Raw genomic sequence first — 15,400 nt, 5'->3', positions numbered from 1 at the left:
CTCTAGGACCTCTATTTCCTAATCTAAAATAAAAACATTTTGCTAAAGAATCTATATAGATAGAAATAGGGATTAAGATGGAATTGGAAAAGTCATGGACTAGAATAGATCAGAACATCTTAGGATATCTTTGATGACCTTCATCTGGGCAGCGAAAAATGAACCACTTCTCTTATGTCACATTTCCTTTCTTTTCCTCTTTCCTTAATTATTCTCTCCCTCCCCCATCTTCTTTTCTAGTGGTTTAAGGTCCAGCTCTAATCCCTAGGTTTGTTTCCCATAATCTTCATTCTTTCATCCCTGGTAGTGTCAAGAGTTTGGGGCAGTGGTATGCTGGAAAATATTTAACAACTGGCACTCCAAAAATAATACATGAACAACACACATTTAAATTCAGTCCCCATTATTAACATATATCACTTTCTTAAGCCTAGAAAACTACCAAAACAATAAATTAATCCCTGATTTTTAACATTTGCTCATTTCTGAGGTATAAATGCTCACACTGAAAATTTAAAATTAGATTCTCGTGAAGTGATTCAAGCTGACATTAGTACACTCCTGGAGTCATGGGTCCAAAACCAGTTTTTCTATTAAAGTTTGGTACTCATAGGAGGCAATGAGAAACTCAGCCTTGAGTACAGCCTTGTAACACTGCACCTGGAGTGGAAGAACTGTACTGGTTATGTTATTTCCCTGTCCAAGTTCTGTGTTACACTATACAAAATTATACTTAACTATATAAATAGAACTAAATAGAGTTTATAGGCTCTTAGAATGAGCATGTCTGTACCTTCTTTCTTTCGATAAATGGTATTATGGTTCACTTGTATAATTATATTTTGTTAATATGTACAAGCAGACATCCAATTTCAGAAATAAATCAATACCACCTACAAAATCATATCCCTAGCAAGAACACATGAGAAGACTGCTTTTTTTTCTTATTGAAAAAAAGGCAAAAAGCCCCAGGGTGAGATGAGAAGTAATTTCATCAGATGAGTCCCTTTTCATGTCCATAGTATGGCTGTACAAAAGACAAAAGTTAAAAGAATTTTTCTGGATTTGATTTGTTAAATTTGATTCAATTTTTCAATTTGACATTCCATGTTACACATATTTATCCTTTTTATAAATATAACATGATGTTCTTTAGAAATGTATTGGCTATAATAGAGTGGCTATGTTGGCAACAATATTCATCGTATTAACTTCACAGCATCAATGTTCTTTGGGTATAATTTTAGCTCCACCAAATAAAAGAGGTTAGAACTAACCCATTTTTATCCATCATTGACTTTGGTACCTCAGAGGGATGACTGGAAGCAGAAAAGTACAGATGAGCTAGAAAAGGAGAAGAAAGGTGGCAATGGAGGAAGGGAGGAGCAAAAGCATGGCATTTGAACAATCCACAAACTCAAGCATCAGTGCCTAACAAAGCTAAGTTTAAACTTCAACTGAAGAAGATCATGGGAAATGCGCAGACAAATGCATGCGCTACGGCATGACACAGTTTGGAATTGACCTGATTGTGCCTGCTAGGTACTCTTGCTGGACATTAATGGAGATTATAGGTCTTTTTGCATATTAAATCCATCTCAATCAAAAAAGAATTTAAGGAATTTGTTTATAAGGCATTATTTGAGAAGCTGGAGAATTTGAGTATGTATTTAATATTCAGACTTTTGCTTTTTTTCCAGGGAAATTGGGACCTTATGGCCTCCTTAACTGTATTCCAGATTAGTTTTCAAAATTTGATGATCTCCAAGGAGCATGACAAGAATCTTGAGCATTCTTAGAAAAGAATCAATAGAGCAAAAAGCCTAGGTGAACACACCAGTGTGGTTAAGTTACGTTTGTTTCTCATTAAGTACTTGCAATGAGACAAAATTTATCTGATTTTGCACCATTATGCAATTACAGTGTCCTTTGATGACTACTTTTCTCTCCCATGAAGAAGCACCCAGTCCCAAGTAGACAGGAAGGGATTCTGAAGCAGGAGAAAGACTGAGTTGCTAGAATGACTACTGTTCATTTTGCTTCTTATTTCAGGGTTAAGATTCTCATTTATTTGTCCCCAAGCACACCCAAACATCACCTAATATAATCTCACAACTTCACAATAGAGTAGTTATGATTTCACAAATATTTTTGTAAGTATAGGAAGTGAGCATAGTGTAAGTGAGGAAACTAAGAAAAAAAAGCCTTTAGGAATGTTTCGTATCCAAAAATAAATCTTGGACAGAACTGAATTAGGCTGGCACTACTCTTTCTTTGAGTTCAACAAATCTTTCTTTGCCATCAAGGCTATTTTTAGTACTAGACGATCCTCCAGGAATAAACTGGGCTTTTAAAACACTTGGGGTTGAAGAGAAAGCAGACTGGAAACTAATCTCCTAACAACTGCTTATTACACATTTTATGGGTGACTCTTGGCCACGATTAAAAATGACCCCCTACTAATGGAAGACAACATTGCAATGCTGGAAGCATTCACTGTTGCAAGCATTTAATTTTACTTTATAGTACAGTGTAGCTACTAAAACTAAAGTTATTAGTTTTGTTTTAAAATCTCTGCATCCAGTTTTGTAATCCTAAAAGATGGCCCATAAGTCTCAGCCGTTGATTTCAAGAGCTTTTCTATCTTTAAAAGTCATTTTTGCTTTATCAGCAGGTGCAAAGGATAAGAAATCAGGATTGCATGCACTATGGCAAAAGCAAAGGAAAAGAAAACAAAATCCTTTTTTGGCAGGAACTAAATTGGTACAAATAGGCATCCTTTCCCCACCTTCCACCCCCCTCCCCATCTTATGTTTTAGAAATTGTGTGTCATCATGTTTTAGAATTTGTATTTCCAAACTCATACCTCCTGACTGGAAGACGAATTCAAATTCACACCCTGTCTTATTTGAGTTCCATCTCTAGCCCATTGAAGGCAGACATTTGAGTCAAATGTTTAAAAATATTTGTGTCCAGAGACCCAGCTGAACAATGACCTACATCTTAAGGAAAGACCAATTTTATTTAATGTTATGGCAACCATAAAAATAAATGATCAATTTGATTTGTCTTACAGTTGATGCAAAAATATTAAATGAGCCATGGTCTCTGAAAACTGCCTGTAAGGTTGGATTACTGATTTTTATAACAACTTTGATTCTCCTCATTGAGCAGGAAGGATGATGCTGGGGCGGGGAGAAGAGGGTTTGGAGGTGGATGTTCCCTCCTGTTTCATCCCTATAGACTGGGAAGTATGGAGGCTTTGTGCCTAGATATAGGATGGAGAAACTTTGCCTGCGTTCAGATGAGCAGAATAGGTTTCATATTTATTTATAGAGAGACAACATAGCATAGTGGATAGGGAGCTGGCGTTAAAGACAGGTAGATGTGTTCAAATCTCACCTTTGTCAAACTTGCTATATAACCTGGGGCAAGTCACTTAAGTTCTCATTGCTCCTTGAAGACAGGCATTCTTTAAACTTTTTGCATGTCACAGACCCTTTTGGGAAACCTATGGATCCCCTGTCAGAAGAACGTTTTTAAATGCATAAAATTATAGACCATTACCAAGGAAGGCAATTATGTCAAAATACAGTTAATCAAATAAACAAATAATGTAGTTTAGGTTAAGAACCCTTGCTCTAAGTACACACACACACACACACACACACACACACACACACACATACACATATACATATAATTTCAGAGAAGGTGTCAACCTGAACTGCTAGAGGGAATTTCCTCACCTGTAGAGGGAATTTCCTCACCTGGGAGTTCCATATACCAATGGAGTCCTTATTCCATTGGCCCAGTCCTTATCCCTGTTTTATTTGTAGAACTGGGCTGGTGGTAACTTTCTATATATGAGTGTCATGGTATATTCAATGAGATGTCTTTTGGGTCATCCTTATCTTCTTTTTTTCTTTTTTCAGAGCTGGTATCTTATTGTACCTCATTTCCCAGCTCTTCACTTTCCTTTTGTTTTTTTAAAATTTACTCTATTTTTAATTTATGAAATAAAGCATTTCTATAACATAGTACAATAAAAAACAGATGATTACACACGAAACTGCAAATCTACTATGTACAACTTGCTATTCTCTTCAAATATACAACAAAATTACCATGTAAACTCTACCCTCCCCTTTTTCTTCCCTTATACCCCTCCCCCCACGGCCACCATAGGTGTACGTATATGTATATATGTGTCTGTATAGACACATATATGTAAAGTTATGCTATACATACTTCTATTTATCAGTTTTTTCTCTGGAAGCAGATAGCATCTTTCTTCATATGTTAATATGAAGTAGTTAATTTGGGTATTTATAATAGTCAAAATAACTTACTTGCTCAAAGTCATTCTTAAAACAATATTGCTATTACTGTATACAGTGTTCTCTTGGCTCTGCTCATTTCACTTTTCATTATTTTGTGCAAGTCTTTCCATGTTTTTCTAAGATCGTGAAGCTCATCATTTCTTAGAGCACACTAGTATTCCATCATGATCATATACTACAACTTGTCCAGCCATTCCCCGATTGATGAGCATCCCTCACTTTCCTGCTGTTCCCAGGCAGTTAGTGCCCTACAAGATGCTTTTTCTTAGGGGCAGGTAGGTGGTGCAGTGGATAGCACACTGGCCCTGAAGTCAGGAGGACCTGAGTTCAAATATGGCCTCAGATCAAACACTTGACACTTAGTAGCTGGGTGACCCTGGGCAAGTCATTTAACCACAATTGCCAAAAAAGAGAGATGCTTTTCTTAGGTTCTGAGGCTATAAACCTTTTCTCCATTCCACTCAATCTACATTAAAATGCATCTGTCCCATATCCTGTTCCCTTGGGACCTTCCTTTCTAGGGATAAACTAACCCATGCTAAAGTAAAGAAGAGAAAAAAGAGATAGAACATTTACTTCTGAATGAGTGGCATAGTGGTTATTTCAAATATCCTAAAAGGGCAAGGTAATTTTAGGCACTGTCCAAAGCCAATTATTTTCCCAGACACTTTAGTAAGGATTTGGGGAGATATTCTCATTGAGAGACATCTTTTGAGGCCCTCTAAATTCTCCACACATAGGATACTAAGTATTTTGAGCACATGAAGGGTCATTATTGACAGAAGCTAAATATTAATGTCAGACTACTTCACTGTTGTGATAAGCTTCCTAAAAGGAGTGGCCTGTCTCCTAAGAGATGCAGAATATGTGTCTGTAAGCACATAAAAGATTTAGCACACTTCAAAAAACAAGAAAATACACCCTTCAGATGTTAAAATTGTTGAAATTTGGGGCAAGGTGTCAGTAATTTAGTGATCATAGGCAAGAAGGCCAAACAGGATTTTCTGAATATGAAGAAATGACCTATATAGCATTTCCCCTTTAACTGCCAGTCCCTGAGCAACTAAGGGGAGTGGATAGATCACAGCTATAAATCCTGTTAATCCGGCCCTTTCTGATTTCCAAATCTACATCCTGTTCCTAGAAGTCATGTAATTTGATCCTTACAGTGAGTAAGAATTGTCTTAATAGCAGGAACTAAAGTACACTTGAAAACAACATGATAACATTGTGGGCAAAGTTGAAAAAACCAAAGAATTCAGGTTTTTCTAAACCACAAACAGTGCGGAAAATTTAAAAAGAAAAAGAGAGAGAGAGAGATACAATCCTGAGGGAACACATTTCAAAAATAGTAAAGAAAATCTTAAAAAAGCAAACTCTGCACAGTCTAGTACTTAGGAGAAAGTATAGATATTATATTAAGAAAAATACTTTTGTTGGGGGAAGGATTCAAAGTTTGCTTAAGAAACACTAGATACAGTGACTATAGTTCCCTTTCATTTAAGGAAAAACAGTATTCCTTACAGGGAGTATCTTTTAGAACAGTAACAATGCTGGCTACCCAGTCTTCAACTCCTCAAACCAAGTGAACAGTTAATTATCTGTGTGTGACTGCTGTGTGCTAATCAGCCAACCAATCACCAAACCCTCATTAAATTGGTTAGGGTTAGAGTTAGGGTTCTGTATTATGTATCATACATGTGCACTTAGTACTATAATTCAACATTTAACTTGGACATGCTTCACTGAGTCAACTCAGGTCAACTGATTCCATCAGTTTGGTGACTCTCATCAATTTTCCTCAATTATCATTATCTTACCTTGTTGATACAACACTGGACCCACTGTATTTCCATCCCATCATTCTAGGCTCACCACTGCTGTCTAAGCTGACTCTGGCTTTCCCATTCATAAAACGCAACATAGCATAGATCTGTATTTGGCCTTACATTATTATTATTTATGTCAATGACTTGGTAAAGGCATGGATGGCATGTTTATCTAATTTGCAAATGACATAAAACAGGGAGGGATGACTAACGCTGGATAATGGAGTCAGCACTCAAACCGTCTTGATAGGCTAGAGCAGTGAGTCAAATCTAATAAGACAGATAAATGTTTATACTCATTCTATTCTTTTACCTAGGTACACCTTCCTGAAAGCTAAGTCCAATGTAGTATGAATTCCCTTTTTGTATTGGATAATAATAAATCAATTACCTTACTGTCTACAAAGCAACTTATATTTTCTAATGGTGATTGACAAAGCACAGTGGTCTGATGATGGAAAGCAGCATAGTTTTAGTACAAGAGATGTCCAGTAACAATATGGTAGTAAGTTCACTACATTTACCACTTGGTCTTTGTGTCTTACTTGGTAAAGGGAGATAGTGGTAGTGTTGATGAAGAAAAGGAATGAAGCTAACAAAATCAGTGAAGCTCCTTGCTTGCTTGATGACATAACAGCAGGAAAAGTTAATGTCAGTTCATGTAGTGATGTCATGGGAAGACAGCATTTAGTATTTCTACCCCTGGAGCATTAATTCACTATAGGTCTGTGCTCAATTTGTCATACACAAGTACTAGCAACCATGTCATTTAGCAGAAAGACCTTCAGAAGACTAGGATTCAAGTCTCTGCTCTTTTACAAATTTAAATTTTATCCATATTTTGTTTTGCATCACCATCATATGTCAATATAGTTCTCTCACTCACTTCTATTCAGAGAACCATCTCTTACGAAAAATAAAGAATAAAATGAAAAATAAAAGCAGTTCAGCAACACTCAATCAAAATCTCAACCAAGTCTAATATTACAGTGTTCCATGACTAGGCCCCTACTTCTGCAAAGAAGAGAAATAGGTTCATTTTCCTATCTCTTCTTTGGGGTCAGGCTTGGGCTTTATAACTTTATAACTTCATTTTATAATGAATATCATATAATTTTCACTTTATAACTTTAATTTCATCTGTTTGTTCATTTGTTTTTAATTGGTGGTGGTGGTATTCCTGATGTTTACATTTTTGTAGTTACAATATACACTGTCTTCTTAGTTCTTACTCAGATCTGGTCTTCCCATGTCTGCTTCTCAGAATTCTTCATATTCTTTGTTTCTTACAACTGAGTAATATTCCATTACATTCTAACATTTAATATATTGATAAGTTATTGAACCTATTAATGGTCTTAATTCCTTCACTCATTATTTAGGATTTTAAAAAGTAAATCCTTATGTTGTAAACAGGGACTTTTTTCTACTTTTTGTCTCTGTTTATATATTCAATTTCTTACCCTTGTTTTATTTATTATTGTTAGCATTTCTAGAATTGTTTCAAATGACATAGAGGAAATAGGTTTCCTTGCTTCCTCTTATATTTAATGAGAAATCTTACTGCTTATAATACTAGCTTTTAGTTTTAGATTTTTTTTCATTATGTTGAGAAAAATCATTCCACTTCTATGCTTTATGGGTGCTTTCATATAGCATAATGAATCTTTCATTTTGTCAAATCAAGTCTCTTTTTGAATACTTAGTATCTATGTGACCATTAATAGTTCACTTACTTTCCCATTTATAAAATGGGAGTACAACCTACCACATAGATATGACGATTTGGAAAAGAGGAGACTTAGGGCTGATATGATAACTGTTATCAAATATTTAAAGGGCCATCATGTGGACAAAAATATGCAGTTTGTTCCTCCTGGTCCCCAAAAGGGAAACCAGGCACAAGTTACAGATTGACAACATACTTAGAGCCAATGTTGTTGAGTGGGGGCATCTTATTATTATTATGATTAGTTTTGAACTCATAGTCTGGGCATTTATTTGGTTGAGATGAGGGAGGGGGAGACAATAGGAGGTTTGCTAAGAAAAGGAAACAAAATAGAGATGAAGTTTGCCTTTTGTTTTGCTGAGCTGCACAGTAGAGAGCCAGGCTCAGCATTAGGAAAAACTAAGGGTTCAGATGCCGTCTCTGACACATATGGGTTGTGTGACATGTGGATCATTCGCTAACCATTTTAGCATCTCAGTACCCCAGGCACTCTATAGCTAAAAGCTGAAGAACAGTGGCCTATCAGCATTGGAGAGAAGTTTCTTAACTAGAAATTTCCTACCCTATTTGTGTGTGCCACTTTATTGCTGATTAACTTCCTTAGAAATGGATGAATCCTCTCAATCAATAAGCTAAACACCGTTGCTTATGAGTTTCTTCTTAGTCCTGATAATTACTTATGGATGATATCATTTGTTTTTTACTCTTTTCATTTCTGAGTTAATATCAGTAAAATGGGAGGAAAACTGCTAACATTTTACAAGTATGTTGTGATAAATGCCTAGCAGCTGTGATGAGAGAGCTCTTGGAAAATAGAAAGTACTAAATAGAATATAAAGAGGCCCAAGAGAGAATGTTTCTCTCCTGAACTGGTTATGTAATTTGTATTTATTGAGTGTCAGTAATGCGTGAATCAATATAGAGAACATAAAACAAATTTTAACTTCAATTCTTATTAATCTATCATTTCTAATGAATTCAGCTGTTAATTAATTATTGCTCACCTATAGACTCTCAGGTTTCTTCTTATGTGGCAATTTCTGCAGTTTTATTAACTGAGTGGTGAAAGGATTTGAAGGAGTATGGTAGTTAGGATCCAGTTTTTTAGAAATACTGGCATCCATTCCTGGGAAGTTATCTGAGAACAGCAGTTCTATTTCACCGTGATGTGTCACTTAGTATAATGCCAATTTTAAGCATGGCAACCTGTAAGCTAATATTATCTATTAAAAATACTCTTTGAATACTTCCTCAAATGAAATACCTTAGGAAAGAAAGCAAGTCTGCTCCTTTGGGGATTTCTTCAGTACAACCATTCAAAGCCTTCATCTTTAAAACATATGTACCTAGGCAAAAATGAGCGCCCAACATAGACATACCAATACCATCCACATAAGGAATTCATTAACTCCTCTATAGTAAAGAAATCCTAGTTAAAGGCTAAGAAAAAATTTGAAAAAGTAAAAGTTCCCACATCCATGAATCCCTTTGGTTAGATGAAAATGTGTTGTTCAGTTGTTTCAGTTGCATCCCACTCTTCATGACCCCATTTGAGCTTTTCATGGCAAAGATACTGGAGTGATTTGCCATTTCCTTCTCCAGCTCATTTGACAGATGAGGAAACTAAGGCAAACAATATTAAGTGACTTGCCCACGGTCATACAGCTAAGTCTGAAGACAAATTTCAACTCACGAAGATGAATCTTCCTGACTTCAGGCCCAGCATTCTATCCACTGTGCCACCTAGCCTTAGATGAAAATACATAGACATCAAGCTTCTAAAGAACAGGGAGGAAATGTAGGGTGTAGTTATTAGTGTAGGCATATCTACACAGTTCTGACCATGCCACTTCTACATCCACTAGATACCAGATCAAGTGGCCAATGGCAATATCCATTAGGCAAAATATACCATTATCCTGGATTACCCTTGGTTATTCATAGTTACTCATAAAACTCCTCATTATAAACTGTTCCAAATACTTTCCTTCCCTTAACATTCTTGTTCTCTAATTTCTCTTACTTAGCAAAAAAAATTAAAAGAGTGAGTATAAAAGTAACAATAACAGAACAATCGCTAGCTTTGAGAGGGGCCCTAAAAGTCCCCAAGGACTTTTTTCTCAAAAAGGTTTTAAAAAAAGCTATTAGAAAGACATATAAATGAGAAGAGGCAATACATTAGAACATCATTAAGCATAATAGCGTATCCTCAAAGTAGAACGATGAGATTTTATTTAGGGTTAATTGCATTATGTTGAACTTAAAATTGTGTTTAAATTCACAAAGAAAATATTGGGGGCGGGGAACAACAACCTTGGATCCATAGATAATTTTAGGAGAAAAATAGTCTTTGACATATCCTGTTGCTGTATGTATGCTACTAATGGAAGAAATGAAACACAAATTAGGTAATATGAACTGTATGGATCATTTGTTTACTCATGGCAACTTACTCCTTAAACTCATTGTATCAATTTACTTGGAGCTTCTGATAATAATCCATAGAATAAAAAAATTGACAAACCATGAGAGAAAGAAGCAAAACCAGCATTTATTGTGACCTTAAATCAGATATCAGAATATCAGCATTAAAAATGTAGAATATCACAACATGCAGATCAAATATTTTCACTGATCACTTTTAAGTCATTTCAAACTACTGATGTCCACTCACTAAAACCAGTTCTCAAACAGACCAATAGTCCATTGAATGAAACAAGTTAAACACGTTTAAGGGCTTCCTAGATTCACTCAATTCTTGCATTGTAGATAAAAGAAAAGGTAGTATCCTAGAGGCCATATTTGGAATGGCATCTATATTTTCATGGTTCCCCTGATTTCTGTGCCATCTAACTAAGCAGACAGATTCATGGTCTTCTCAGAGCTCCTGCTGCTATCAAAGTATGGAGCAAAGTTCTACTTGAATAGATGACAGGTGCTGTAAAAAGGCTTATCACAACAAAGAGAAAAAACAGTTTTGCTCAAAGGATCTAATAAATTTATTCTGAAAGGGTAGATTGACTCAAACCAAAGACAGTCTTAGAAATGACTCTCCATAAAGAGAAAGGCTGAAGTCTGTATACATTCAATGTTCATAAAATCCATACTTTCTTAGGAAAAAGAAGTTCCACCCGTTTCTGAGAAACATACATTCTTGGTGCTAATAAGGGAGGTTAATTCTGGTTACCTACACATAACTTGCTGGTGGCATGGTTTTAATTCTAAAGCAGCTGCTCATGTTATCTTGGATTTGATGTCTTAATGCTAATCAGTGAATATTTGGCCTGAAAAGATATTATTTTTAAGGTAAACCTGAACAAGTAATTGCAGAAGATAGTCTATCAGCCAAAAGACTGTTTAATTAATTAAACACTTCATCGGAGGATCTGCCGCCATTGCATCCCATTAAAAGAAATAAAGAAGTATTTACTCCAAACCCAAAGCATTAGATATTCTGACTTTGTATTGTCATTTCCTAAATTTGTAGAAAAACTAAATAACTCTATTCAATGTAGACAGAAGCATATGGGTTTTTTTTTTGGGGGGGAATGGGTAATATTTTTCCCCAGGGCAGATTTTTAAGCACATCAGGGATTTCCCAGCTATTCCTTTAGCTTTTCAGTTATGAATGATTTTGGAAGTGAAGGGCTCTGTGTCGGAAGCCCTGGTTCTCAAAGTTTCCACTGTGGGCTCAGGGAATTCATCAATTGGGAGCTCTTGGTCCCCTGTTGCAGAAGCTAGTCTTCTTCCACCATTGTCAGTGCTGGTCTAGAACCAACAAGTTCCAGCAACATTAGCAACTGAGGTTGTTAATATCTTTTGAACCAGCCTAAACCCAGGAAAATTCTATTAGGGTAGATGGATGCAGAATGATCTTTCAGGTTACCCCATCATGTTCTAAATCTCAAAGCAGACCAGGCATTCCTAAAGCCACCTTAATAACTAATGCACAGAAGCTAGATTCTACGGCTTGCCACAGGTCAGCAGAGTGAATTCAGCTGCCAGAACAATAACAACCAAATGGGCAAAACAAACAAAAAACCCAGCAAGTGGTCAACAAAGCTATACATGCCAATGTGATGGAGTTTTGTTTTTGTTTTTGTTGTTAATGAGATGAAGTCTACATAGTACTCTTTTTTTTAGCACATCAAAGTGTGTAGCTCCCTGGTGGCCCCCCTCTTATTCATCTTTAGAAACATGAGAAAATCCAATGGAATCCAGTAACAAAAACAAAAATCCAAAATGAAATGAAAAAGAAAAAAAATTAATATTGGGATCAGTCCCGCTTTAGGAAAAAATGTTGTTTTAAAATATATTAAAGATACATATATTTAAGTAGGGAATAGGTGCTAGACTTGGATTTTGAATAAACTTAAATAACCATTAATTGAATTTATCCTGGCTTGGGATACAGTGTAAATACTCTCAGGGAATCCCACAATTATCAGCTCCTGAGTCAAAATGAAGAAAGACATTAAATTTTGATTAACAATAATTGAAAGAAGTTTTTAAAAATGCATTGTTGCTTTTTTTTTTCCTTCTCACAAATCAGAAAGAAAGGAGGCATTTCTCTTGCAACACAATGGATAAGTTTTGGAACAGGAGAGTGGGATCAGGGATTTACAGAATGTATTGTATTGGGAAGCATCTTTTCAGCCCCTATGCACAAGAAAGGAAAACCATATAATTCAGGTTTTCTAGCTTCTGCAAATGAGCTTCACCAGTCACATGAGCTGCTTATTGCCACCAGTTTTCTTTTCTGTGGCTTGAATTTATGCGTTTCTGGGTTACATCAGGCTTCACGACCCCAGCTCAACTATGATCTGAGTAAGAAAGCAAGGCAGCTGTGTATGTAGTGAGCCAATGGCAATCAAAGAAACCCCAAAGGGGGGTGGGGCAGGAGAACAAAAAAAAAAAATCAAGTTTATAGCCAAATATGGCACAAGATACAGACTGTGGGTGCCCATGGGCACAAAACAGGAAATGTCTCATAAATTTAAAATGGCTCCTTTGGTTCAACATTTCAATAAGAGACTTGCTGGGAAAATGCAGGTGCGGTTACAGGAAGTAAAGTGAGCCAAGCAAAGAGCAAAATCTCTTCTTTCTTAGCCTTAATATGCTGCTCACCCTTGAGGTTAAGGGTTAGTGAAGCCACAAGAAATGTAGACAAATATTTGATAGAACCTAATATTCAAGGCAGTTAGAACATTCTGTGAGTACTTGAAAGCCCTGGCCTCCAGGAACATTGATTTTTATACTTGCTAATTAAATTTGGCCCAGAGAAACATTCCTTAGTAATGTGAGGTCAAGAAATCATTCTTCACTATTGCCCTAAAGTCATTAACTTCATTGTCTTGCATTTACTGATAGAGACAAAGAAACCCTCTTCCCAACATATTGGCCAATGCATGTCATCTAACCCAAAGTGGATTGCTGCTCATATTCGGCAATAGGGTACATTGATTCTGATCATATATAAATATATACACACACACACACACACACACACACACATATATATGTATATACATATATGTGTGTGTGTGTATATATATTTTTATATATATGTATATACATATGTGTGTGTGTGTATATGTATATATTTATATATATATATATATATATATTTTATGTGAGGCAATTGGGGTTAAGTGACTTGCCCAGAGTCACACAACTAGTGATTATATGTATCTGAGGCCGGATTTGAACTCTGGTCCTTCTGACTCTAGGGCTGGTACTCTATCCACTGAGCCACTTCGTTGCCCCTACATATTTTCTATTAGCCAAAAGCAACACTACTCTGAACTATGTACACTAGCAAATACTAAAATTAGCAATTTTTGCAAATGTTCTAAAATTCAGCATGATTTTCTACCCTTCCCCTTTCCAATTAATTTTAATTAAAAATGTTTTACTATAATGGTAATATTAGTTACATGCTACTTAAAGATGCTTCATCCAAGGTACAAACATTAGCTGATTAAATGCTAGATAATATTCCCATTTCCTAACTGTTTTTGACTTGTCTTTACTATGTTAATACTATTATCACCAAATTAAGGCCATAAGCCATGCTCGGATGATCCTACATTTATTAGTGTGTTAAAGAACAGTTAATTCTTAATTCCCATTAGAATAATGAAAAGCATTGCTACCAGCATACAAAATGGCATCTAATCCACCATCAGCATGTCAGTACTGAGAAAACTGGTCTTGATCAGGTGTGTAGTTAGTCAGAAATATCTGAATCCTAGGTAGTCAGTGTGAGAGTTAAAGAGCATCCAAACGGCAACCAGGATGGTAAATGGCCGCAACACCAGGCCAAAAAGAGACATTTAGCCTGGACAAGATAATTCTTAGTGAGGATATAATTTCTAAGACTTGATCATTTAAAGCATTATACATATGTGTGTGTGCACATGCACGTAATATAAATAAAATCTCATTTGATCCTCAAAATATGCCTATATGTATCTATACTATATTTTCTATTTCTTATAGATGAAGAAGCTAAGGTTTAGAGAAATTAAATGTCTATCTCAAGGATATTTAGCAAGTACCTGTCAAGTTTTGAATCCTGGTCCTCTATCAAAATGCCCGTGTTTCTTTCTAGAGAACCATGCTACTATAAATTCTGATTATTTTGCTTATGTGTTTTAGTCATACCACACAATAAGGACTCGGAGGTCAAGAACCATGTTTTCTCTTATTTTAGTATTTTCACCCTACTGTAGTTCAATATTAAAAGCAGGATTTGAGCCCATATTCATGTTGATTATAAGTCAGCTGCTCTTTCCTCTCCCCTAAGCTCTCTTCCAGTATTTGGGTGATTATCAGATGGAACAGAGATTAGAATGGTTCTGTTTGGTATTAGACCACAGAAGTAGCAATACTGGGTAAAAAAATAACAGGAACATTTATTCAGCATCTACTATATGCGAAGTATTTATTGTGCTAGGCACAGTGGATAAACAAACAAACAAACAAAAATCAAAACTCCTGCCCTCAATGAACTTACCTTTTCTAATGGAGTGGGTAGATCTCAACCATTGTCAAGGCCTGCCTAAAGTCCTTTGAAGCCTCAGACTTAACTTCCCTGTCACATTTTGATTCAATAGAAGGCAGGTGTAAAAATGAGATCAGGTGGTCTCATGCCTTTCATGCCACCCACTCATAGACAGAGCAGACAAACTAGAGGTATTGGTTTCCTTGGGACACAAACAAACAGCACCATCTTTCCACATTTCCTAATTCAACAGAAGAAATCTCTAAAGTTCTAACCAATGCAGTAAGTATAAAAGAAGTCCTGGAATGAAAACTCTGCCATATAAAATGGAGTCCTTGCAGGGAAGGTCACTATTATGTTCGCTGCTATATGAAAGAAGTATTGCCACATCAGATCACAGGGTTGATTTGCACAAGACAAGCCTCTGATAGTCTTGGTTATAACTCTGTGTGTGTGTGTATTCATATCTATAGTCATGTATCAACTGACCATT

General features: G+C 35.9%; 1 protein-coding gene across 1 annotated transcript in view; it reads right to left on the bottom strand.

The window, feature by feature from the left end:
- The window catches only part of FBXL7 (F-box and leucine rich repeat protein 7), a 480,554-nt gene that overhangs the window by 185,781 nt on the left and 279,373 nt on the right, over window positions 1–15,400 (bottom strand). The gene's annotated exons all lie outside the window — the stretch shown is intronic.

Source organism: Phascolarctos cinereus, unplaced genomic scaffold (genome assembly GCF_003287225.1).
Source record: "Phascolarctos cinereus isolate Bilbo 61053 unplaced genomic scaffold, phaCin_HiC Scaffold_4;HRSCAF=312, whole genome shotgun sequence".
Lineage (NCBI taxonomy): Eukaryota > Metazoa > Chordata > Mammalia > Diprotodontia > Phascolarctidae > Phascolarctos > Phascolarctos cinereus.
This window is presented reverse-complemented; position numbering and strand designations above follow the sequence as displayed.